Source organism: Globicephala melas, chromosome 7 (genome assembly GCF_963455315.2).
Source record: "Globicephala melas chromosome 7, mGloMel1.2, whole genome shotgun sequence".
NCBI lineage: Eukaryota > Metazoa > Chordata > Mammalia > Artiodactyla > Delphinidae > Globicephala > Globicephala melas.
In genome coordinates this window covers 24,957,907-24,983,146 of record NC_083320.1, presented here as the reverse complement: position 1 = coordinate 24,983,146, position 25,240 = coordinate 24,957,907, and the positions used below count along the sequence as shown (strand labels likewise).

At 33.1% G+C, this 25,240-nt stretch overlaps 1 protein-coding gene and 1 pseudogene across 1 annotated transcript in view; both read right to left on the bottom strand.

Moving 5' to 3' along the window:
• The window catches only part of ERBB4 (erb-b2 receptor tyrosine kinase 4), a 1,112,005-nt gene that overhangs the window by 446,389 nt on the left and 640,376 nt on the right, over positions 1-25,240 (bottom strand). The window lies entirely within an intron of this gene.
• Positions 1-25,240, bottom strand: part of LOC138842763 (18S rRNA aminocarboxypropyltransferase pseudogene) — a 32,089-nt pseudogene that overhangs the window by 6,140 nt on the left and 709 nt on the right.

The window sequence follows — 25,240 nt, the reverse complement described above, 5'->3', positions numbered from 1 at the left end:
GGAGAATTTTCAATAAATGTTTGTTAAACTAAGGTAAAATAATGTATAAATTAAATCACATCGCTTAAAATACAACATTGAACAAAAAGAAACTCAGCTCCATTTAAGGAACATTTCTATATCCTGTTAGAGTACACTTATTAAATTTTTCTATTAGAATATTATTAATATATAAATTATATGAATACATTTAGTATTCCTCTTTCTTTCATGATTTTAAGCTTTCTACAGGAGTTTCTTCTAAAAGTAGCCCCACAAAATCCTGTTTAATTTTACCCTTAAATTTCTATAGATGCCAACTGACCTATCTGGGTGGCTTGCTGGTTTTAATTTTCTTGAGAACTAATAAGAGCCCACTGTCCTTCTTGAGATCTGATTTTTGTAGCATTCCATCATTTTGTGTTTCTTTCTCCAACTTGTTTCCTTCTTCTTCTGTCTATCACTCATTTTATTGTTACGTATACAATTCTAATAAGATTTCTAAAATTTTAATTAAAAAATTATTCCATTTAGCATTCCATAGATTGGGGAATAAAACTCAATAAAGACTATCTCAATGCATTTCATTATTCCTGCCAATTAACTACAAAATATTTTTTTCTTTTTACTTCTCGAGCACCAGTGACCATAAAAAATGCAATTCTTTCCTGAAGTTACGTCAAGATTATAAAATGCCTTTTAAGTTTTTTTTTTAACGTAATTGTGACATTATATTGAAATACACTGCCCCAACCACTCACATTCTACTTAAGTGATATTTTGCTACTGATATGGCCTATTATTTCAAAACTAGGTCCCTTATTGTGGTATTCATATTATTTTAAAAATAGGATTAGAAAATATACTGCTGAATTAAAGGGAAGATTTCTAAAGACTTAGAAAATAAATTACTATTAGATTAGTATTCTAATATCTATCAAGTGATATTACTAATAGACCAATTAGAAATCACTAGCACCTATTATGGTACTGTAATAACCTTCACATAAATAAAACATTACAATATATATGAAGCACATAAATAATGGAACTAAAATAGGGTATTCCAAGTCAGAATACACAAGGTGCAAAGGGGCACCTTAAAACTTACAGGTAAATTTTTATTACAAGCAATGCTGCTTTATCAAAACAAAACAAGATAAAAACATATTTTCAGTCCCTACTTCTGTGAATTTCAGAGATATCAATGAGACTCTTTGAGTCTATAACTTGTGAAATACAGAATATTAGGTTTTGATGAAGAGCACCTGCTCTAGGTTGATTTCTCATTATCTGGATCAGTTAGAAGGGAGTTCAATTACTCGTTCATTCGAAAACAAGCAACTATTAGTTTCTGTCATGTAGCAAGCATGGGGCTGGGTCCTGACACAAATTTATTTGCATGTTGCTGGGCCCTGACACAAATTTATTTAAGACCTGAACTAATTTTTAAGAATTCACAGCTTAGTGTGGAAACATAAGTCTAATATCACATCATCATGGCTATCATCATGTGCTATCATCATGGCTGCATATTTTAGTAGCATCGCACAGGAAGTAAATAACTTCTACTGAAAACATTGTAGAAAGTCAGGCTACCAAGGAGCATAAAATCGGGAGAGAGAAGAAAAACACAACGTAGGAGGTAAAAGGTGCCAGTTCAGAATACTTTAAGATATCAAAAGATATTTGAGTTAACTCCTATTCACTGGGCCCATGTTTTCCGGTAAATAATCAAATAATTTGATCTGTGCCAGTGGATTAATCAATTTGACACTACTCCTTTACCTTGACAACAAGGAAAAACTTTAATAATAGGTCATTCAGACTCTATTGTGTGCAAATATTAGAGCATAGAGCCATACATATTCTCATGTACTACATCTATATTAAATGGCATTTTGAGCAGTAAGTATAGGACAACACTTCAAATCTTATTTCAAAAATGAATTAAGGAAATCTAAATTAAGCAAAAGCTCTCTAATGTGTTTACATTTATAAGCAAAGGATATACATTTCTGTTATAAATAACTTTTAAAATTCTGTCTAAATACATTATGGTGAACATAAATTTAATTAACAACTGTGGCTATTACTTTTTCTTCTCATAGGCAACACTAACCTAGTAAACACAGATTCATAAGACTATATGTGTTCACTGTATAGAAATATACGGAGAGAAAGAGAGGAGAGAAAAAATGTCCAAAGGGTACTGATAAGGTACTAATAAGGCTACTAAGTAAGGATGGTACTAAGAGATGCAGAGGGTACAAGAAGCAGGCCTGTAAATAAAAATCACCAGATTAAATAAGCACACACATTTTAATGTTGTGCTTTGTGAAGTTAGACATACATTTTAATAATTGCTTTTAATGATTATTCATGAATGAATTATAAATTAACTCTCTAGACTAAAAATATCATTCCATGTTTGCTAAATAACATTTCCTCAAATGAAAAAACAATTATATATGAAAAGGATAAAACCTTTCTCATCATTAGTACTTCTGTAAAGTCTTTGTATTTGATCTTGCTATAATTAATGCTCGGTTTGTTAGGACATTTCCACATCACAAATTACAACATTCAAGTTCACGGATGGATATAATGTATACAGGGAAAATGAATTATTTTGCAGTGAACCTAATAATAGAATTATATGTGTACCAATTTATGGCTTTGCATAGAAGACTATGCAAATGTCAGTTTAAAAAAAAGAAAAAAGGTTTTCTCCTTCTGTTCTTTCCTGAGAACACTAATTGTTCTAAAAATCTGGGCCTGTGTAAAGATGTTCTGAGTTAGGAGTATAAAAATTCCCATCAGCTTGTAGAAAAAGAATAGATTCTCAAATGATCACAAAAGCTGTTTTTCGGGCTTCCTTGGTGGCGCAGTGGTTGAGAGTCTGCCTGCCGATGCAGGGGACACGGGTTCGTGCCCCGGTCCAGGAAGATCCCACATGCCGCGGAGCAGCTGGGCCCGTGAGCCATGGTCGCTGAACCTGCGCGTCCACAGCCTGTGCTCCGCAACGGGAGAGGCCACAACAGTGAGAGGCCCGCGTACCGCCAAAAAAAAAAAAAAAAAAAAAAGCTATTTTTCTCCATTCTTAGTGAAAAATAAATTCAGTCATGCTAAGCCATATATGTTAAATAGCAGGTCAATATAAAGGTTAATACTTTATGATAATTGCCCCACACACATACACACAACAATTACCTAAGACAAGTTAGACATAATTTACTTTGTATAGTTTCCCTATTTTATAAAAATTTTTTATACAATTTTTAAAGGTTACTTTCCATTTATGGTTACTACAAAATATTGACTATATTCCTCGTGTTGTACAATACATCCTTGAGCCTATCTTACACACAATAGTTTGTACCTCCTACTTTCCCACCCCTATATTGCCCCTCTGCCTCCGCCACTAGTAACCACTAGTTTCTTCTCTATATCTGTAAGTCTGCTTCTTTTTTGTTATATTCATTAGTTTGTTGTATTTTTTAGATTCTGCATGTAAGTGTATCATACAGTATTTGTCCTTTTTTGACTTATTTCACTTAGCATAATGCCCTCCATTGTCCACCTACATTGCTGCAAATCGCAAAACTTTGTTCTTTTTTATGGCTGAATAGTATTACATTGCATATTCATACCACATCTTCTTTATCCATTCATCTGTTGATGGACATATCGGTTGCATCCATATCTTGAAAATTGTAAATAACATGCTATGGACATTGGGGTGCATGTATCTTTTTGTTTTCGTTTTTGTTTTGTTTTTGTTTGTTTTGATCCAAGCTTTTTTTTTTTTAACATCTTTATTGGAGTATAATTGCTTTACAATGGTGTGTTAGTTTCTGCTTTATAACAAAATGAATCAGCTATACATATACATATATCCCCATATCTCTTCCCTCTTGCATCTCCCTCCCTTCCACCCTCCCTATCCCACCCCACTAGGTGGTCACAAAGCACTGAGTTGATCTCCCTGTGCTATGCAGCCGCTTCGATGGAGAACAGCATGTATCTTTTTGAATTAGTGCTTTCGGTTGTTTTGAATATATACCCTGGAGTTGAATTGCTGGGTCATATGGTAGTCTTGAGGAACTTCCATACTGTTTTCCACAGTGGCTGCACCAATTCATTCCCACCAACAGTGTACAAGTGTTCCCTTTTCTCCATATCCTCACGGACATTTGTTATTTGTGTTCTTTTTGATAATAGCCATTCTGACAGGTGTGAGGTGATATCTCATTATGGTTTTGATATACATTTCCCTGATGATTAGCAACATTGAGCATCTTTTCATGTGCCTGTTGGCCATCTGCATTTCCTCTTTGGAAAAATGTCTATTCAGTTCTTCTGCCCATTTCTAAGGCTTATGTAATTACTTAAAACAATGTCTTCAAATAAGAATTTTAAATGACTTGGTGAAGGTGATATTTCCTCCAATAAACTAGGTGAAATTTAGCATTTGACCATGTATCACCTCTGTATTGCTACTCGCAACACATTATATCTGTATAATCCCTTCAGGGACAGGGATCTTCTCTACAATAGAGTGATGCCTTAGGGTAGGTAGAGTTCTTCCCTTTTATGAGTGAAAATTTGACTTCTCACTATTCAGTAATTTCATGCCCTGCCATATAATATCACAGAGAATCCTCTTCAGCAGGTTAGCCATCCTCCTTCTGTAGATGAAACATCTGTTTTTCACTTGAATTCAAAGCAGTTCAGCTTATTTCCTCTGATCACAGAAGTATGTCACATATTACATTATATGAAAATACAAACCACTTCTTTTACTGCAAAAAATTATTTTGTTAACACCCAAACATGTCAAATTACCCAAATAATGTTTTGCACAAAGGTTTTTCAAAGACCACATAATATGCACACTATATTTCCAATGAAATACCCACTCATTAAGTTATAGCATACATTGTCATGCTTAAAATGCAAATACAAATAAAAAAATAAAAAGCTTTTAACGTAAGGAGCATGTAGGTCACGTCTTTTCCAAAGCAGACATATCTGCATTTCTTTGGTTGTTGGTTATTAATATTTCATTAATTTTCAACCTACTGCAAATTCCCCTTGAGATATCATTAATAAAATACAATCCATATCAGCAAGATTATAGTCACAGTAGCCAAACTACAGAACCCATTTAATTACTTAGAAATTTTAAGAGTGCTGAGCACTTGCTTTAATCTAAAGAACTGAACAATCTGATGCTTTGATGATTACAAAGGGTCTTTAGCTTTCTCTGTTTTGTTGGTAATTTTAATTATTTCGTATACATTTCCCATTTAGATGCATTCCTTTGGTTGCCCTGTTAGAATAATAATGAGCAACTTTTGAGGAAACATAAATGAGTACATAAATGCTTCTAAAATAAATTTAAGAATGGACAAATATGCAAGCACTTAACATTCACAATATTAGCCTTTTTCTGCTCAGTTTCCCCAATGACATAACATTTTTGACTAAGGAATGTAGTCAACAAATTAATAGCGTTAAATTCTGCCAAAAACATTCCAATTTTCACACCTGCCCAATCCTCTACCCACCCTAAGAATACCAATTTTCTTGATTCTGTGTAATTCCTCGCGTACACAAGTAGGCATTTTGGATTTAGGTGTTAAAGCAATTCTTTATTTTACTCTAACCCTCTCTCACATATGGTCACGCACCTTAGCATACCACATTCACTGAAAGAATGGCAAGGCAGAGAAGAAAAATGAAGCACACTTTCACCATTTTTTTTTCAGATATGTGTGCATGCATGCTGAAGTCCTGTTCATTTGGAAATTTTACCAGATAACATAAAACAGTTAAAGTTTATTCTTTTCAGGTAATAGATATTTTCCCTCATCAATATGTTGTTTTTCTGGATGAATTTCAGAGTCTGTGTGCTCAGAGAAAGAAACCCATCACAAAAGTGTGCATATTGTGATTGTATTTAGATGAAGTTCAATAACAGGCAAAATATGTCTATATTAATAGAAATTAAATAGTGGATTTTATGGAAGCAGTTATTGAATGGGAAGAGGCATGAGGGAACCTTCTGGAAGTGATGGAAATATTTCACATCTTCACATATATACATATATAAACAACATTAAGCATTAGATGGAACACTGATGCACTTTCCTCTATGTAAGTTATAACTCAGTTTTTTAAATGTTTTTCTATGGTGCCAAGAACAAATATTGGAGTTTAAGTGAAAAAGAAATTTTGATAAATTTGTATCCATTCCCTTCTTTCTGCTTTTACTGTTCCAGTTCAAGTCCTATTTATTCCAAATCTTAACCACTGAAAAGCCTACTTAGTCCAAGAGTCATAATTTGTTCTCCCATTCTTTCTTAATTATGGAGTCACTGATTATAAATTTGTTAACCTCCCTTTAGCTAAATGTGTTCATAGTGAATAACTTTGGACAATAGGATATAGGTGGATGTAGTGTGTACAACTTTTAGGAAGAGTACATTTAAGGAAGAGTATATATATATATATATATATATATATATATATATATATATTTTTTTTTTTTCTGTTCCTCTCTCCTGTTGGCTAGAATTATGATGTGGTAGCTGGACCTCAAGCAGCCACATTGGACTATGGCAGAATTCAAATACTCAGGATGGAGGAGGAACTATTATAGATCGAAGAACTGTGGGATCATAATGCTCAGGGAGCCATCTCAGCTATAAAATGACTAACCTCCAGATTTCTTTTACTTGAGGAAGAAATATATTTTTATCTTCTTTAAACCACAGTTAATTTATGGTGTTTTTTTTTCTTTTTTGGTGATTAGCAGAAGCCTAATATAAGTTGATACACTTTCTATATAAGCTTTTTTCCTATCAACTCCTTCTCACTATAATCCATCATTCAAACATACTACTGAAGTTTTTCTAAGAATATATCTGATCATGATCCCTCCTCCATTGAAATTTCTTATTCTTATTCAGAAATATTGTTATGATTCCAGGTACAATAATATTGCTATTATTAAATAATCAGTTATAAAAAAGAATGCAAAATCTGATTTTGTATTTTTAAATAAAATACTAATTTGTGCAGGAACTGAAGATGTGAAGATAACCACCAAAATTTAAATGTTCATTATTTGGGGTTATGATAACAGGTGATATTTATATTTGCATCATAATTTTCTGAATTTACTAAATTTATGACAAAAGTATGCATCACTGTAGTAACAGAAACAAATGACTCTTTCAAAAACAAAATTAAAATCATCCATGGTTTCAGAAAATTCAAATTTTTCTTAACATTTAGAACTTAAAGACAGTTTCCATTAGTGACAGTAAAAAAAAAAAAAAAAATTACCACTCTCATTCTAACCATTTCCCCTGTTCTGGATGCTTTAACCAATAAACTAAGGGAAAAAAATATTTATGTGAACTATAATAACAAGAAGAACTAAGATTCATTGAGTACTTAATTTTAACAGGCACTCTCTTAAGTACTTTTACCTCTGTTGATTTATGTGTACCCATTACTCCTCTATGAGAAAGGAACTATTAATGAGCGGTACAGACCTAAGGCACAGGGATATTAAATCATGGTAGGGCTAATGTCTTAACCCAAGCTTTCTGGTTCAAGATTCTGTATTCTTATCTACTTTGTTTACCCTCTGTAGCCACATGCAAAATGACTGACAAAAATTACTACTTAATATCACAAATTTCTGTATGAATAAAAAACAGCATAACAAAGTTATATTCAAAGCAAGAAAAAAATATTTGCAACACATATGATAGAATATATAGGGCGTTGATAATCTTAAGGAACTCTTAGATGAACAATGAATACCCTATAGAACAATAAATGCCCCAAAGACATAAATAAGCAGTTTTCAATGAAAGCAATATCCAAATAAAACAATGTTTAACCTCACTGATAATCAAATATTCATAAATTTAAGATACATTATTTTTTATTTATTATGTTGGTAAGTGCTGAAATGGTTGTTATTGTGATTTTGGCCAGGGTGTGGCAACACAGGCACTCTCATGTATTGTGTTAGAAGCACAGATTTATAAAACTTTTTGAAAGGCAATATACAATATATATCCAGGTTTAAATGTGTATAACCCCTTTATGATGAGACTGCCCTTTTAAGAATTTAACCTAATTAAATAAAATGTAGTTAACAATGGGACTTCGTGGTAGTCATATTTGTAACAGTGAAAAATTGGAAACTAGTTAAATGCATATCTATTAAGGATTGGTCAAATCAAATTATAGTATATTTACACAATGGAATATCAGACAATCACATAAAAGGAGAACATATAGACATAAGTACTAATATGTGAAATGTCCATGGTATACTAATTAAACAAAAAAATTGTGACACAGTATTACGGATTGAATGATTCTATTTGTGTTAATATACATGTTTATTATCTGTTTATTTTTTAAAGTCAGGAGGACTTTACAAGAAAGTGTTATCACTGACTGACTCAGAGTCTGGTAGGATGAAAGGGATGGGGATGAGAGTGGAAAGAAAGATTAGAGAGGAGAGCTATATTTCTACCTACAGATGACCATACTGTTTTGCTTTCACGTGAGCATAATTACTTACATTATAAAAAAACACTAAACATATTTTCACCTTCAAAAAACAACTAAAAATCTTTGCATTTCATAATAATCTTTCTACTGTCCTCTTGCCATTCATTACACTCAGTAGCTAAATCTGATTCTTAGGAAGATCCACCAGACCACTCAAATTTCAGGATCAAGACCTCACTCATACCCAAGACAGTGACTGCTTTCTTCTCTTCCTGGAATGTTTCTCTTTCCAATTCTACCTATCAAAAATTCCTTAATCGTAGGTAATTCGCAAAATGCTACTTAAATTGTGGAACATTCTTTTTCTCTTCTGTTTTCCATTCAAAAGAAAAAAGAAACTATTAGAAACCTTGCCACATATGGTATGCATATAATCTATATATATGCCTGTCTTCTCTATTAACCTCTGGGCTGCTCACTGGCCGTGTCTTCTATATCTTTTTATCCTTCTACTATGTCTAGCCCTCAAGCATGTATACAGTTGATACTCCCAAAATATTCACTGAATTGGTTAATTAACTATAGAGATAGCTCAATTGATAACTCAAATAAAACGATAATGAATCTGATTGTTTTGTCAATTACTGAAATGTGATTTATCTACAGTGAGGTTTATTCTCATTTCTTTGAGAAAATGGATATTAAAGTTATTCACATAAAAAAGAGGTACGGCAATGCTCTTAATATTTAAAAATTGTAAGATAAACGATGCCCTAGAGGAATGTATCCAGTGTTAATGTAGTAGTGTAATCATTTTATTTAAAGTGTATCATAACTAAAATTCTTGTCATGGTAACAAGGTTGAGAATCTGAAGTTCTTAAAGCTGTTCAAATGTAGCCAACCTGACTCCAGGTTATAACTGCTACACTCAGGTACCAATCCCAACAACTGAGGAGACTGACAGAAAATGCTGAATCAACTGAATTCATACGCAATTTATATTAATTTCACTTAAACCACATTTATTACCCACAATCTTATCTTTGTGTTGAGTTCTAATCCCTGCTGATTACACCCTTCCCCATCCTGCCCCACAAAAGCCCACTATTCTTTAAAAAGTTGGAAGTTTTTGCAATATAATTTCTTGATGACTTCTACACATTATAGAAAATCTCAATATACTATCACTTAAGTGATAATTCAACGTATTTACATAACTCTACTGATGAGGGACTCACTCCCTGGTAAGTTCTAATTCAAATTTTATATAGCCTTAAATAGAGGAAATTAGTTCAAAATTGGAACTAAATTATGTCTTTTTAAAATCAATACTCATTGGCCCTAAATTCTGCTTTTGGGAACAGCAAACTATAAACATAATTGTTTTTCAATATTAGAGCCTAGTCTATTCCAAGTTTCTCAGTTCCCCTTCACTCTATTATTATTATTAAGCACTTGCATCCAATAGCAGTATACTCTAGATACCTGATCCGTGTAACCTTCCCATTTATCTTTTCTGCTCTCACATTCTTCCTGTTTTAGCTTTATTCCTAAGACCCGAGGCCAGTGTTAATTTCCTTATTTAATCAATTCTCTTCTTTTTCTCTCTAGTTTTAATATTGTAATAGCTACTTACACTCTGAAACTGGGCATGTCTAGTTGTTTCTCCAACATCTAGCATTCCCATCTAACTTTCCTAAAAACCCTGACTATGAAAGTGTGCCCTGAGAATCTATTTTCTACATTTACTCTGTCATCATATGTGAATTTCCTCCTTTTCGCTCTTTTGTCCAATCTAAGTTCCTGAACCCTAAATCAAGATTGTAAACCTTCTCCAAAATGGCCATCTCACCCAAGAGGAACTTCCAGCTATTTATAATGTCTCTCTAACCAAAATTTTCTAAATGTGTCCATGTATGCATAATATTTTCAGGACTTCACTACGCTTCTGCCTATAATACCTGCTTTTAAAGAGCATGGAGTTTTACTAGTCTCATATCTATGTTTCATTTGCATTAACAACCTCTATGATTGATCTGTGCAATTTCATCAACCCAGTCTTACAACCAATAGTTAATATTTATACATGTTATAGTGAAGACTTTACTTTTCCAATTGGATTAAGCTGAAAAAAATAACCATAACACTATATCTTACTTATTTTTCTACTATGGAGGACAAACTCTGAGAAAAAGTAAACAAAATTATAATAAAATTAGAATAACAATAATAGTGCTATCCTATTTCCCTTTCTTAAAGAATAAAAAGTACATTTATTTTATTTCTAAAAGCAAAATGAATAAAGTGAATGGATTAATTCTACTTTATCAATATCAATTTAGATAATGAGTTGAATATATATTTTCATATATTTTATTCTTTTTAATTAATCTTTTAAAAAAACTATTACTGCATGTATACCTTCCTTATTAAAGAGCTATTTAAAATTAAAACTCCTTCAAAGGTAATGAGGCCTTAAACAACTCTTCATTTCAATCTGGATGTAATCTTCCAGGGGAGCCATACCACAGATTATAATTTGTTACGACAAATAAAAGAAAAATGAAACTCATGTATTTTACCAGAGAGAGGCCAAAAGGTTAACATTTCCTCTCCCAGGCCTGAAAGTCAATAAAAGAATCTCTGAAGCTTTCACCAGAAAAGCTGGATCTTTAGTGATAGTGAAGAAAATCTATTCTGAAATTATACCTATTAAAGAGGACAGATAGGGCTTCCCTGGTGGCGCAGTGATTGAGAGTCTCCCTGCCGATGCAGGGGACACGGGTTCGTACCCCAGTCCGGGAAGATCCCACATGCCATGGAGCGGCTGGGCCCGTGAGCCATGGCCACTGAGCCTGCGTGTCCGGAGCCTGTGCTCCGCAACGGGAGAGGGCACAACAGTGAGAGGCCCACGTAACACACACACACACACACACACACACACACAAAACAAAAAAACAGAAGACAGATAGAACAAAGAATAATGGAAGATCTTTAGAGAAAATAAACTGCTATGATTTTTTTTTTGGAAGATCTTTAGAGAAAGTATAAATTGCTATGATTTTTTTTTTATGTCCAGAGTGAATTTCATCATCTTCAGTAAACCTTACACAGGAAGTAACATTATTTCAAAAATGGTTCTTGATGAAATAAGTCTTTAAGGTTCATGTTGGTACTTTGACTTTGAAATTTATCTTTCAGGTCTTTAAGAAAGGTAAATTATAGAGAACAAACTATTGCGAGTTAGAAGAATCTAATAATGGGGAGAATTAAATAGTATTAATACTTTTTTCTATAAAAAATTCTGTAAAAGAAAACAGGCACATACAAAAGAATTAAACTGGACTACTCTCTCACACTATGTACAAAAAAAAATTTTAATGGATTAAACACTTAATCCAGAAATATAAATTCTGAAGCTATAAAAGTTCTAGGAGAAAACATAGGCAGTAAGCTCTTTGACATGGGTCTTTGTAATAATTTGGGGGGTATGTCTCCTCAGGCAAGGGAAACAAAAGCAAAAATAAACAAATGGAACTACATCAAACTAAAAAGCTTTTGCACAGAGAAGGAAACTATGAGCAAAATGGAAAGGTCACCTATGGAATGGGAGAAGATATTTGCAAATGATATATCCATAAGGGGTTAATAACCAAAATATACAAAGAACTCATACAACTCAGTATCAAAAAATAAACAACTCAGTTAAAAGGGCAGAGGATCTGAATATACATTTTTCCAAAGAAGATACACAGATGCCCAACACGCACATGAAAAGGTGCTCAACATCACTAATCATCAGGAGAATGCAAATCAAAACCACAATGAGATATCATTGCACACCTGTGAGGATGGCTATTATCAAAAAGACAAAAAATAATAAATGCTGGCGAGAATGTGGAAAAAAATAAACCCTTGTGCGCTGTTGGTGGGAATGGAAATTGATACAGCCAATGTGAAAAACAGTATGGAGAGTCCTCAAAAAATTAAAAATAGAACTACCATAAGATCCAGCAATTCCACTCTTAGGTATTTATCCGAAGAATACAAAAACACTAATTAGGAAAGATATATGCACCCCAATGTTTATTGCAGCATTATTTACAGTTGCTAAGATATGGAAGCAACTTAAGTGCCCATCAACAAATGAATTGATAAAGATGTTTATATATATTTATATATACATAAATACATATATATCAACATATATAACATATATATAATGTAATATTACTCAGCCTTAAAAACAAAATGAAATCTTGCCATTTGTGATAAACATAAGATGAACATAGGAGGTATTATTCTAAGATAAATAAGTCAGACAGCGAAAGACAAATGCTGTATGTTTCACTTATATGTAGAATCTAAACAAAATAAAAACAAATGAACAAACATAACAAAAGGGAAACAGTTATAGCTACAGAGAACAAACAGGTGGTTGTAAGAGGGGAGGGTGATGGAGGAAAGAAAAAATAGGTAATGGAGATTAAGAGGTAGAAACTTTCAGCTGCAAAATAAATGTCACGGGTAAGAAATGGAGAGCATGGGGAGTACAGTCAGTACTATGTAGTATCTTTGTATGGTGCATTTCATAACTAGACTTATTGTGCTGATCATTTTGAAATGTATGGAAATACCAAATCACTATGTTGTATAACAGGAACTAACATACAATAGCATTGTAGGTCAATTATACTTCAAAAACCAACGAACAAACTCACAGAAAAGGAGAACAGATTTGTGGTTACCAGAGGCAGGGATGAGGAGAGGGGAATTGGATAAAGGCAGTCAAAAGGTACAGGCTTTCAATTATAAGATAAATAAGTACTACAGCAGATGTAATGTACAACATGATAAATATAATTAACACTGCTATATGTTGTACATGAAAGTTAAGAGAATAAATCCTAAGAGGTTTCATCACAATAATTTTTTTTTAATTTCTTTAAATAGAATTAGTATCTATATTTTGTATCTATATTTGGTGATGGATGTTCACTAAACTTACTGTAATAATCATTTCATGATGTATATAAGTCAAATCATTATGCTGTACACCTTAAACTTTTACAGTGATGTATGTCAATTATATTTCAATAAAATTTGAAGAAAAACAAAGAAATCTAAATTATAGAGAACAAATTATGTGTCAGTTAAAAGAATCTAAGGATGGGAGAATTAAATCCTATTAATAATTTTTCTGTAAATTGAATATGTTTACTAGTTCAAGTTATATAAAACATAGAAGACAAACATGCTTCTAATTTTACTGCATAGGGTCATGAATTCTTTTGAGATTATGTCTTAGTGGGCATTCATACTTTCTGTTCCCTCAGCCTGGAACCTATTCTTTGCAGATATCTGTATGCCCTCTCTCTTGCTTTTTCAGGTCTTAATTCAAATATACCCTTTTAATCTGACATTCCTTATTCATTGTTTCTAAAATTGCAAACCCCACCCAACCAGTTCCCATCCTTTTCTTGACATTTTCCTTAGCTCCTATACTATCTTCTCACTAAAACGCTCCACAAGAGCAGGGTATTTTTTTTTTTCCATTTTTGTTTATTACTATAATTTCAACAGCAAGAATAATATGTAGACATGGAACGCGTTCCATAGGCATTTGTTGAGATAAAAACAAATGAGGAAGGAAACCTAGAAAATAATCATGTTAAGCCTATATTTCGAATTAGAAATTCAAGAAGTTCAGAAGAAACAATAAACATGTACTCATCGATTTTTTAAAGAGACTAAAAGAAATACAAAAGGTATGAGAATAAAAATAGAATCAAACAAATACAAATAAAAAGTTAGTAAGAATCTTACAAGTTTAGTTATGGCATCTTGGAGAAGGTCCTGCTGTAATTAAATTTTATCATAGTATATAAACAAAAGAAGGGCTGTAATATTAAATTAAAAAGTCTTAACCCACATTCTTATTTTAATCCCATAACAGCTACTCAGTAAGACTGTCCCATTACTTTTAGGGGCTCAACATACTGCCAGAATCTTAAGCTTAAACCTACCCAATCTCTGTACATAGAAGACAGATGGGCTTGTCGCTCATTTACATCTGATATACTTGAAAGGGAGATGCACTATGGGTGTTCTACATAATTACTCTACACCTTTTTCACTTGTTCCATACCATTTCCAATTCCATTACCATCTTTGTGCATCTTTAAACTCTGAATTCTTTGCTTTGAGTCTTCAACTTATTTTTTGAACATGTTTTCTTGGTTTTAAAATGTCAATATTCCTTGCAGATGTAGGGAATGGACTTGAGGACATGGGGAGGGGGAAGGGTAAAATGGGACGAAGTGAGAGAGTGGCGTGGACTAATATATACTACCAAATGTAAAATAGATAGCTAGTGGGAAGCAGCCGCATAGCACAGGGAGATCAGCTCGGTGCTTTGTGACCACCTAGAGGGGTGGGATAGGGAGGGTGAGAGGAAGAGGCAAAAAGAGAGGGGATATGGGGATATATGTATATGTATAGCTGATTCACTTTGTTGTAAAGCCGAAACTGACACACCATGGTAAAGCAATTATACTCCAATAAAGATGTTAAAAAAAAAAAAAAAAAAAAAAGTCGGGCTTCCCTGGTGGCGCAGTGGTTGAGAGTCCACCTGCCGATGCAGGGGACATGGGTTCGTGCCCCGGTCCGGGAAGATCCCACAGGCCGCGGAGCGGCTGGGCCGCTGAGCCATGGCCGCTGAGCCTGCGCGTCCGGAGCCTGTGCTCCGCAACGGGAGAGGCCACAACAGTGAGAGGCCCGTGTACCGCAAAAAAAAAAAAAAAAAAAAAAAAAAAAAGTCAATATTCCTTAAAAGACTCTGACATAATGCACCCCAGCTTGCATCATTTCCTTCTGCTTTGTAATAGGACCACTCCCCTAAGTCAAGCTCCATGTACCCTTAGAAGTCTACTGCATTGACAATTAAGAGACAGTGTGCAGAATCCTGGTTTAGAATTAGTGAATATTAGAGATGGAAGATAACGGGAGCGGGGGAGGGGAGGTAATTATGTACACACACACAAGACAGCTGAGAGAAACAATGGGAAGAAAAACAAGTAGTGTTTACTGAATGACTTCTTTTACTGAATGACTTCTTTTAACCCTAGATAACGACATTGAATGACTGTATTGTTAACATGTTGGAATCACCGTTTTATTGAGTTATGCTGTTCAGCACTTAATTATCTCTCTCAAATGCCATACTGATCATTTAATTCATCTAATCAAAAATCCAATAGGACCCTAATCATCTCAAGAAATAAAAAGTGTGTGTCATTCATAGTCCTCTTTGATATAATTTTAACTCACCTACTCAATTATTTTTCCTAATACTGCTTTCTAAACAGATCTACCTTAAGCATGTCTCTTCAAATGCCTTATACTTTTCCTCCCAAATAGTTCATAGCCTGGTATTCAGTAACTTTATAATATACATCCGATGTTGTTTTCCTGTTTAATCATCTGTTAGTTATTACACGAATTTGTTGATACAGCAAAGCTGGTTTTTAAATGGTGCTTAATTTACTTTACTGTTTATTGTCTGTCTGCATTTACTAGAATATAATATAATATCCAAGAGGGCACAGGTTTGATTCTGTTTTGTTCACTAAATGTCACAAGCACTGGAACATTACTGATGAATAAATAATTTTCAAATATTTTATATTTTCATAATGGCCCTGAGTCAATTGCTTCCTCTCCATTCTCAAAGTGCCTCCTTTAAATTAGGCTCTCATTAACATTTCCTTGGACCACTGTAAGAGTCTTCTAAATTTCATTCCTAATATTTCCCCAAGCCTATGAATCCTCTCCTTAGCAATGTCTTCTGAAACAAAAATCTGATCAGGTCATTTTTCTCTTAGAAATCAGGTAATTTCTAAGAAACTGTGTTTTGTAGACTTGCATAAGTCTACTTTTCCAGTTTCTTCTACTGTCACTCCACAACCAGAACACTTTTCTCTTGGCCTCTCTACCACAGAGAATGAACCTTTTTATATATTTCTAAGCACAGAGCACAGGCTAATGAGCTTTCATAAGAACTAATGGAAGCTCAATATTAGTAAAACACGGGAAAAGATGGTAAAAGAACATAAAAGCCCTCTCAAACAATGATTTTCAAACCTTTTTTACTTAACATCACTGTAGCAATACATTACATTGCCTGTTGTTTACATACACAAACACGTATTCCATATATAAGCACATATATATATATATATATATATAAGAATATATATTTTATGAAAAAGTCTTTGTGTATACATAACAAGCTTTTTACCCTTGCCATAAAACAACTCTTGTCAGGGTCAACAATGACCTTCACATTGCTAAGCCTATTGTTTTGTTTGTCTATGTTTTCTCTCCAGCTCACCCTATTTGATTTCTCATAAGTAATTGACACATTTCTTCAGTATTCTTTTGGTTTTAAAAATACTACTATCTTTCTTTTTATATTTCCTTAATTTTGTAGATATGTGAGTTGATGAATGTTCACTAAACTTATTTTGATAATCAGTTCACCATGTATGTAAGTCAAGTCATTATGCCATACACTATAAACTTATATAGTGCTATATGTCAATTATATCTCAACAAAACTGGAAGGAAAAAAAAGCACTACTATTGTATCTTGTTCTTCTCATAACTACCTCACTAGTCACTTATTTACTCTCCTTTAGTGTTCTTACCTCCCCTCCCTACTGCTGCCATGCCTAAGGTCAGTCATTAGACTCCTTCTTTGCCTGCACTCACTAAGACGTTCTCTCCAAGTTTCATGCCTTAAAATCACTACACACAGATGACTGACAAAATATATGTCTATCCCACACCTTTCACTTGAACATTAGATCTATGCATCCAACTGCCCCCTAAGTAATTTTGTCTAATAGGATCTCAGACTTAACAAGTCCGAAATTGAATTCCTGATTCTCCTTTCCAAATCTGAGCTGCACCAATTTTCTCTATTTGGTAATTGATAAATTTATTCTTCCAGGTGTAAGCAAACAAACTTGAGAGCATCCTGGACTACCATCTTCCATACTCCACACCTAGTTCATCAGCAAATCCCTTCCCTTCAAAATGTAGCCCCAAATCAACAACTTTCACTAGTATTTTCACTGCTATCATCCTGGTCCAAGTTGTCCTCATGTCTCATCTCTTATTATTACAGTAAGTTTCTAACTGGTTTCCTTATTTCTACCTTTTTTACCCAAAGTCTGTCATCTACACACAAGCTTGGGTAATCCACTTAAGAATTTATAGTTTTCAGAAGAATGGTATAATAATAATATACAGAATGATCCTTTTAAAATGACAATCAGATCATATCACTTTTCTGAACTTCATAGATATGTCATTCAATCAACTTTTGAAAAATGTGAAAAAGACTGTTTAACATGTTACATTAGGTCAAAAGAACTATGGATTGAGTTATTTCTTATAATAATTTCAAGAAGCTATTTTTTAACATGAATCAACATGCCAGTGGTATTCGTTCTTTGAAGTTAAAATTTCTTCATAATTTACAATTTTATTCATTTGGCCTTGTTAACAAAACATATAGAAGTAATTTGCTTAGCCAAATCTATCAAGCTACTAGAATACTTACCTTGGGGATTCAGCAATAATTTAAATAATTATCATGCTGATATATCATCAGCAATATATATTACATACCCCGTAATTATATATACTTAATATTCATAAATTATAATATATATACAAAATATACTTGATATTATACAAACATTATCTAAGTTTAAAGCTTTCAAATATTATGATGAATATAAGTAAGATTGTATTAATAAAATGGAAGAAAAATTTAAAGAAAAAAATTATATTAAGTATACACTATAAACAGTATGCTTTACCAGTCCTGTATTCACATACCCATGTACAATTGTGTAATCAAATGTGGACTTAATTAAATGAAAGTATGCCCATACTTACCTTATGTAAAACCATTCCAAAAATGAATGATTCCTAGATGCTGCTAGAGGTTCATAGATATTTAGCTTAGTAAGAATATAAATAAATTAGGCAATAGGATTTTATCTTTATAATGATGCATATGAAGAGCTATTTTCATCTGGCTGTAAGATCACGAAGCATAATTTTTAAAAAATCCATAACTAAAGTAGTCCTCACAAATTGAAAAATCAAAAGCAAGAATATGAAAGCAGATCTGCAAAATTTGGCTCGTATCCATTTATTTTTCCTGTGCCTGCTCCTCTGATTTAGATGCAGAGGGACTTCCATCCTTGTGCCTGCCTCAACTTGAAGATAAATAGAGGGGAGAATCATCTTTTACTTGTCTGACCCATCCTTGTTCCTTAAGAATACCTCTTATCTATGAATTTCTTCTAATAAGCATAATGAACTTTAAAATGGAGAGGCCATATTAATGTCTTTTAATATACAGTCACTTTCAAGGTTAAAAAAATAACATTATAAACTTTATTTCTGTTTTCTTTTAAACTAAATTATGTCATTATCTTTCTAATATGATATTGTTGATCATCATCTGACCCAAGTCTTCTGGATGAAAGGTTTTATCTAAGGTTGTTTAATCATTTTGATAAAAACAAGGTATAAAGAGAATGCCTAATGACTGGGTTAAATGTGCTATCTCATTGGCATTTCTTTTATATTTAATTTGTGCCCTTAGCACAGAAGAATTAGGAAAATTACCTGGAGTTCACTGTCACAAATGATATTACTGAGGCATAATAGATTTTCTTCAAGTGTCTATACATTATAAATTTAAGTTACTATGTATCTGACAAAAGTAATTTGTAAAAGAGTATTTCTAAAACTATTTATCTGACATCTATTCAAAAAGCATTTTCTGCACTTTAATTAGAATGACCAGAGAAATTTGCTAACCTTTCATGACACAGTGACTTAAAAATCCATTAAAGTTTTTGAAAAAATGCACTCCTTGACTTTTCTGTAATTCCAAGAGCAAACAGCTATCTAACATTTTCAGGATCATTAAATTAAAAATGATAAGGAAAGAAAATCATTAACTAATTTATATTTCTCTTCTAATGGGAATAGAATTAGTAATTACTTTTGCTGGTGAAACATCCTGTAGTCAGTCACTTGTGTCTGAATCATATGCTTATCGTTCAAGGTACGGGGCCTCCTGACCTTAAATTACAAAATCTCACAGTTGCGTTTATAGAACAGTATTAATACAAGTGAAATAGAATCTTCATGCTTAACCATCCAAACTTTTATTCTCAAATTTTCTTTTCCTGTGCTGCATTTATGTTTTTACTTTTTATAAACTGTAACCACGGTTGGCCCAGTACCTTACATATTGTAACACAATAAATATTTACTAAATTAACGTGTGAATCAATTTACGCATTTGAAAAAAAAGAAGGCAAAAGCTTTCACAGTCAAGACTTTCATTCAAAAATCATGAGATTCATGGAAGTCATAATGATCAGCAATTACAACTTGAAGTTTTATTTTCTTCCTAGGATGACATATAACCACATAAGCAATTAGTTCCTTTCACATTTGACCTGCTGTCCTTGTTAAAATTACTATAGAATTTATGGTTTGACATTTTTGAAGCTACATTCACTTCATCCACCTATTTCCTTGATGGTAATAGTGATCTACCTGCCTTCTTAAGGTCGTATTTATTTCAGTTCTAAAATTATATTTAAATTCAGACAATACATCCATCAGTAACATTTTGTATGACATTTATTATATTTTGTCTAAGTTAACAGATTGTGACTCTTAAACAGAAATTATGAAATCAACCAAGAAGCGGTTTATAGAATGTTTTAAATGATACATCCTTGCCCAAAAGACTTGTACAATTACACAGAATAGTGTTCTACAGTATTTAAATTTGAATTAAAAATTGTCTGTATCTCCACTGACATGAGCTGTCATAATTTACATGTTATAGAATACATTTCTAAGAAAGGTTCAAGAACAGAATGGTAGTTTACCTACCAGATTTCTTAACAAAAAAAGGCAATATATCTGATAACTTGAGTTTACCTCAAATCATCATTTATTTTTGTTAATTATAGATCTCTATATCCCTAAATACAGTAATATGATATAATGAAAGTGGTCGTTGGCAAGTCTAATATATTTGGCTTGATTGACAATCAAATACTCTAATCCTGGTGAAAAATTACTCTTTAGAATTAGGTAAACAGAAATGTGAACTTACCCAACTTATAAACTTATATTGTCAACCTCAAGTAAACTTCTTGGGCCCTCCTGTTACAACCAGAGTATAATTTTAACACCACTCTCATCAGCAGACAAGCTGTTCTATGTCTATTCTTACAGAAGGGGCTGCTCTGTGCACACTAACAGGAGGCCTCACCTTTCCATCAAAGGCAGTATTCCAAATATAAATGCCCAGGAGCATCCTGAAACTGTAAACTGATTCCTAAACACAAGGCCCGTTTAAGAAGGAGAGCTTCAAAAAAGTTAGTAGCTCTCGCATGTTCAATTGGAAATTCTCCTCATACTAGCTGGGATTTCAGAGGACATCAACACAGAGAAAGCAGTTGTTCCCACATCTTAAAATAGCACAGATTGAACATCTAACCTTTCTGCTGCCCAGTCAGTGTCTAATTACTATTTTATGTTTAAACACACACACACACACACACACACACACACACACACACAATTTCCATTTTGCATTTCTCATAATGAAATAGAACATAGACGGAAGTAAAGCAAACTCATTCATCTTTAAAAGTAGGAAATTAGAGAAAAAGGTATTTTCAGGAATTTAAACAAATAATGTCAACTAGTCAAACTCAAATTTTCTGTTAAAACATTGGCCCTTCACAATAACTCTATTTTAAAGTAATTGCCCTTTAGTAAAAGATTTGGTACCTCTTGATTATTCATGATGAGGGACAATTTTATTTTCTAATCCTGATGTTATATTTAGCAACTTACTAAGGCTCTATAGAGGACATGAACTCTTGGGGCACTTAGAATAACTGTGTCTCCCCAAGATTTGTCACATGTCCACTGTTTATAAGTAACCTAGTTTATTTACTAGATACTGTCAATGTCTCTTCCTAGCATTATAAATACACATTACTGCAGTTTAATCAGTAGGACTGCCCTAGATATAGTGGCTTCTTCTATTTTCCTAAGCAATATTTACAGACCTAATGATTTCTCCATCTCAAAATTATATACAGTTGCCCCTCCGTATCCTGGGGTTCTGCATCACCAGACTTAACCAACAGCGAATTGAAAATATTCTGAAAAAAAAATTCCAAAAAGTAAAACTTAAATTTGCCACTGCACCAGCAACTATTTACATGTATTAGGTAATCTAATAAGTAATCTAGAGATGATTTAAAGTATATGGGAGGATGTGCTTAGGTTATTTGCAAATACTATGCCATTTTATATAAAGGACTTCAGCACCTGAGGATTTTGGTATCTTTGGGTGTCCTGGAACCAATACCCCACAGAGACAGAGGGACTGAGCGTACTAGGATTCAAAACTATCTTCCTAGCCAATATTTAAAATCTGAATTGGAATGGCTAAAAAATGAATATTCAAGTTTTTTGTTTAATGTGATCATATTTACCCCTTCCACTGTGAATATAGTGAGAAAAAACTTGGCTATTAAAAAATCAAACAGCTGTTTGGTTTTATACATATTATATACTAAAAAATATTTTTTATTTTGAAATACATTTGGATTTCTTTCCTATTTTTCTTTCATTTGGAGAAGCAAATGGGTGGTGATAGTGAACAATATAATAGGCTACTCTAACAGAGTGGAAGGAGCATGTTCTTGATGCCAAAAGCCCAGAGTATGTGCTTTAGCTCTTTTCTCTGTTGGCCTTATGACCTTGGGTAAGTCACTTAGCTATTCTGAAATTCATTTACTTCACTTCTAATGATTTGTGGTCTCCCTTTTTATAGAGATTACATTCAGCAATGGGCATTTTTCTACGATAGAGAAAAAATCATGCAGCAAGTAGATACATCAGATTCCCTCTGAGAGCGTGACAGGTACATGGCGTTACACTGTGTGTGGGCATGGATCCTGGCAGGAGCAGTGAGTGGCGTGCTATCAGAGCCCTCGGAGGCAACCTGAAGGAGTGCTCTGCTCCAAATGTCCTGCCAGCATTACGCACCTGGGGAAATTTCTCACCCAATGCCTGTGGAAATATAACTGCTTTTCACCCTGGCCTTCTCACCACTTGCACAATGTTTATCCCATTTCAAGATGCCATCTGCGGTGATTTCCAGCATCGTTATCTCAGAGGTTGCAGGCATCACGCATAACTAGAGTATTTATTATTATGAACGCATCTGGCATTTTTGGAATTGTCAAAGAAACTGACAGCTCCTGTAGCCTAATAACTTCTTTCTACATTTTACTGTCCTTAATAGTAAACGCCAGTTGACGTTGGCACTTGTAAAGTTAAATAAAGGATGCCATATCCACGGGCATCATTTGTAAAAAAAAAGGAAATTTTGTATTTACATAAACATGATAGTGAGAGTACTTAATTCATAATGTTTTCTCTCTTTGCAGAAATGCAACTCTTTGGACATGGATGCATAGGCACAGAATATTGTGTGGCTTTGTTAGAAATTATGTCCCACTTTTCTGTTTGATTTTTTGTTATGACTTTTGTTAGGTTTGGGGATTTACAAAATAGATTTGTTTTTAATTAAAAAACTTTATAATCTTCTCAATTTATATACAAGTAACTCCCTCACTCTGCTCCAGTATTGTTTTGCTCATTTGTAGCATTGGTTTAAATGTCTGATCTCTTCATTGGACAATATATGCTTCTTTGAGGGCAGAGATTACAATGTGTTCATCCACAAGCCCCACAGTGATTTATCCCTTATCTTGCAAAAAGCAGTCAATGAAACTTTTATTAAATTAAAAATAAGTAGAGGGCTTCCCCGGTGGCCCAGTGGTTGAGAGTCCGCCTGCCGATGCCGGGGACATGGGTTCATGCCCCGGTCCGGGAAGATCCCACATGCCGCGGAGCGGCTGGGCCCGTGAGCCATGGCCACTGAGCCTGTGCGTCCGGAGCCTGTGCTCCACACCGGCGAGGCCACAACAGTGAGAGGCCCGCGTACCGCAAAATAAATAATAAATAAATAATAAAATAAAAATATAAGTAGAAATTGTTTCGAATGAAAAGATCTAATGACATTTTAAGAGGAGTTTGGTTTTGTTTTGTCTTTAACCTAACACGAAATATTTAAACAAATAACAAACATTTCTACTGTTGGTAATGTACAATGATGGGAGATTTCTGTCCCTATTTCACACAAGATAATACTGCACAAGTATTTATTGATATCTAAGCTGAAATATAATAATTAGAAAAATTATTTAAATATAATTCTATTTTAAACTAAATTATCAGTTCTATACATACATAAGAGAAAAAATAGTTTTTGAAAACATCAATTTTCTAGAAAGAGTTTGATTTCTTCTTTCATTCTGTCCTGCATATATTTTTTAAATATTTGCTGCAGATCAATTGCTGAAAAGCAGATTATTGTATTAATAACATCTCAGAATTGAGTAATTTTCCATGTATTATCAGACTATTATGAACTATTAAAAAAATCATAGGTTACAGTTAGATATTTTAATCAATAATAATATAACAGCTAGAAAAAACAACAACAAAGTGAAACAACTTTATTTAAAACTAATTCAGAGAATTTAATTGGTTTTAAACTCTAAAACCGATTCTTTTTTATTATCTAATATATACCTTAGCTACTGGTTTTTAGAAAACTAAAAGACTCCACTCCGTGAAACTAATTATCTCTAAAACCTCAATCCTTACAACATCCTTCACTGAAATATATTAAAATTAATGCTGTTGCACTTTCTTCCAGAATGTATCATATATAACCCTATTCACTTTTCCTTTAATTTTACTTTTATTTCCTTCTCTCTTCTTTTACTGTTTATTGCAGTAACTTACAAGTCTCTTTTCTTCCAAATCCCCGACAATTTCCCTTATTTTCATTCTAATCAGTAAGATTCTTGAGTGCAAGATAAATATTATCACCCACAGTTTAAAAGTAGACTCTTAATAGTTAAGAATAGACTCTTAATAATTAACTATTATGTAATTAGTTGACCAAATTTGATCAGCCTGGTTTAATCCCTAGAAAGTGATCTTGGAGGTAAAAAAGACAAACTAGAAGAAGAATTTAAGCAGTATGTAAAAACACAAAAAAACTCACTTTAAGAAAAAGGCTAATTAATTGGAGTCAGATACATGAAACTTCAAATTCTATATCTTCCATTCATGTGTGGAAATGTGGTCAGTTTTCTAAATATCCTTCACGTACTTGAATACACCATTTAAATTCATATGCAGTTTCTACTGAAATGGGTACTCAATAACTATGTAGGTGACTATTTTGCAAAAGAAGAACTCAGCAAGGGACCATGATATTTAATCCCTTTGTGGCACTAATTTAAGTTTCTCCTAAACAATATATTGATCAGGATAAAAAAGAAAAGTTTGTGCTAAATGCCTATGGCTTGCTCTGTAGAGTTGATTTTACAAAATGAAAAAAAGAAAATACCACCTTTACTTAAAGCTCATTTTCTTGGTTGTATGAATGTCCAGGTTTAACAAGAAAAGAAAAGAAACACAACTGCTAGTATATCCTAG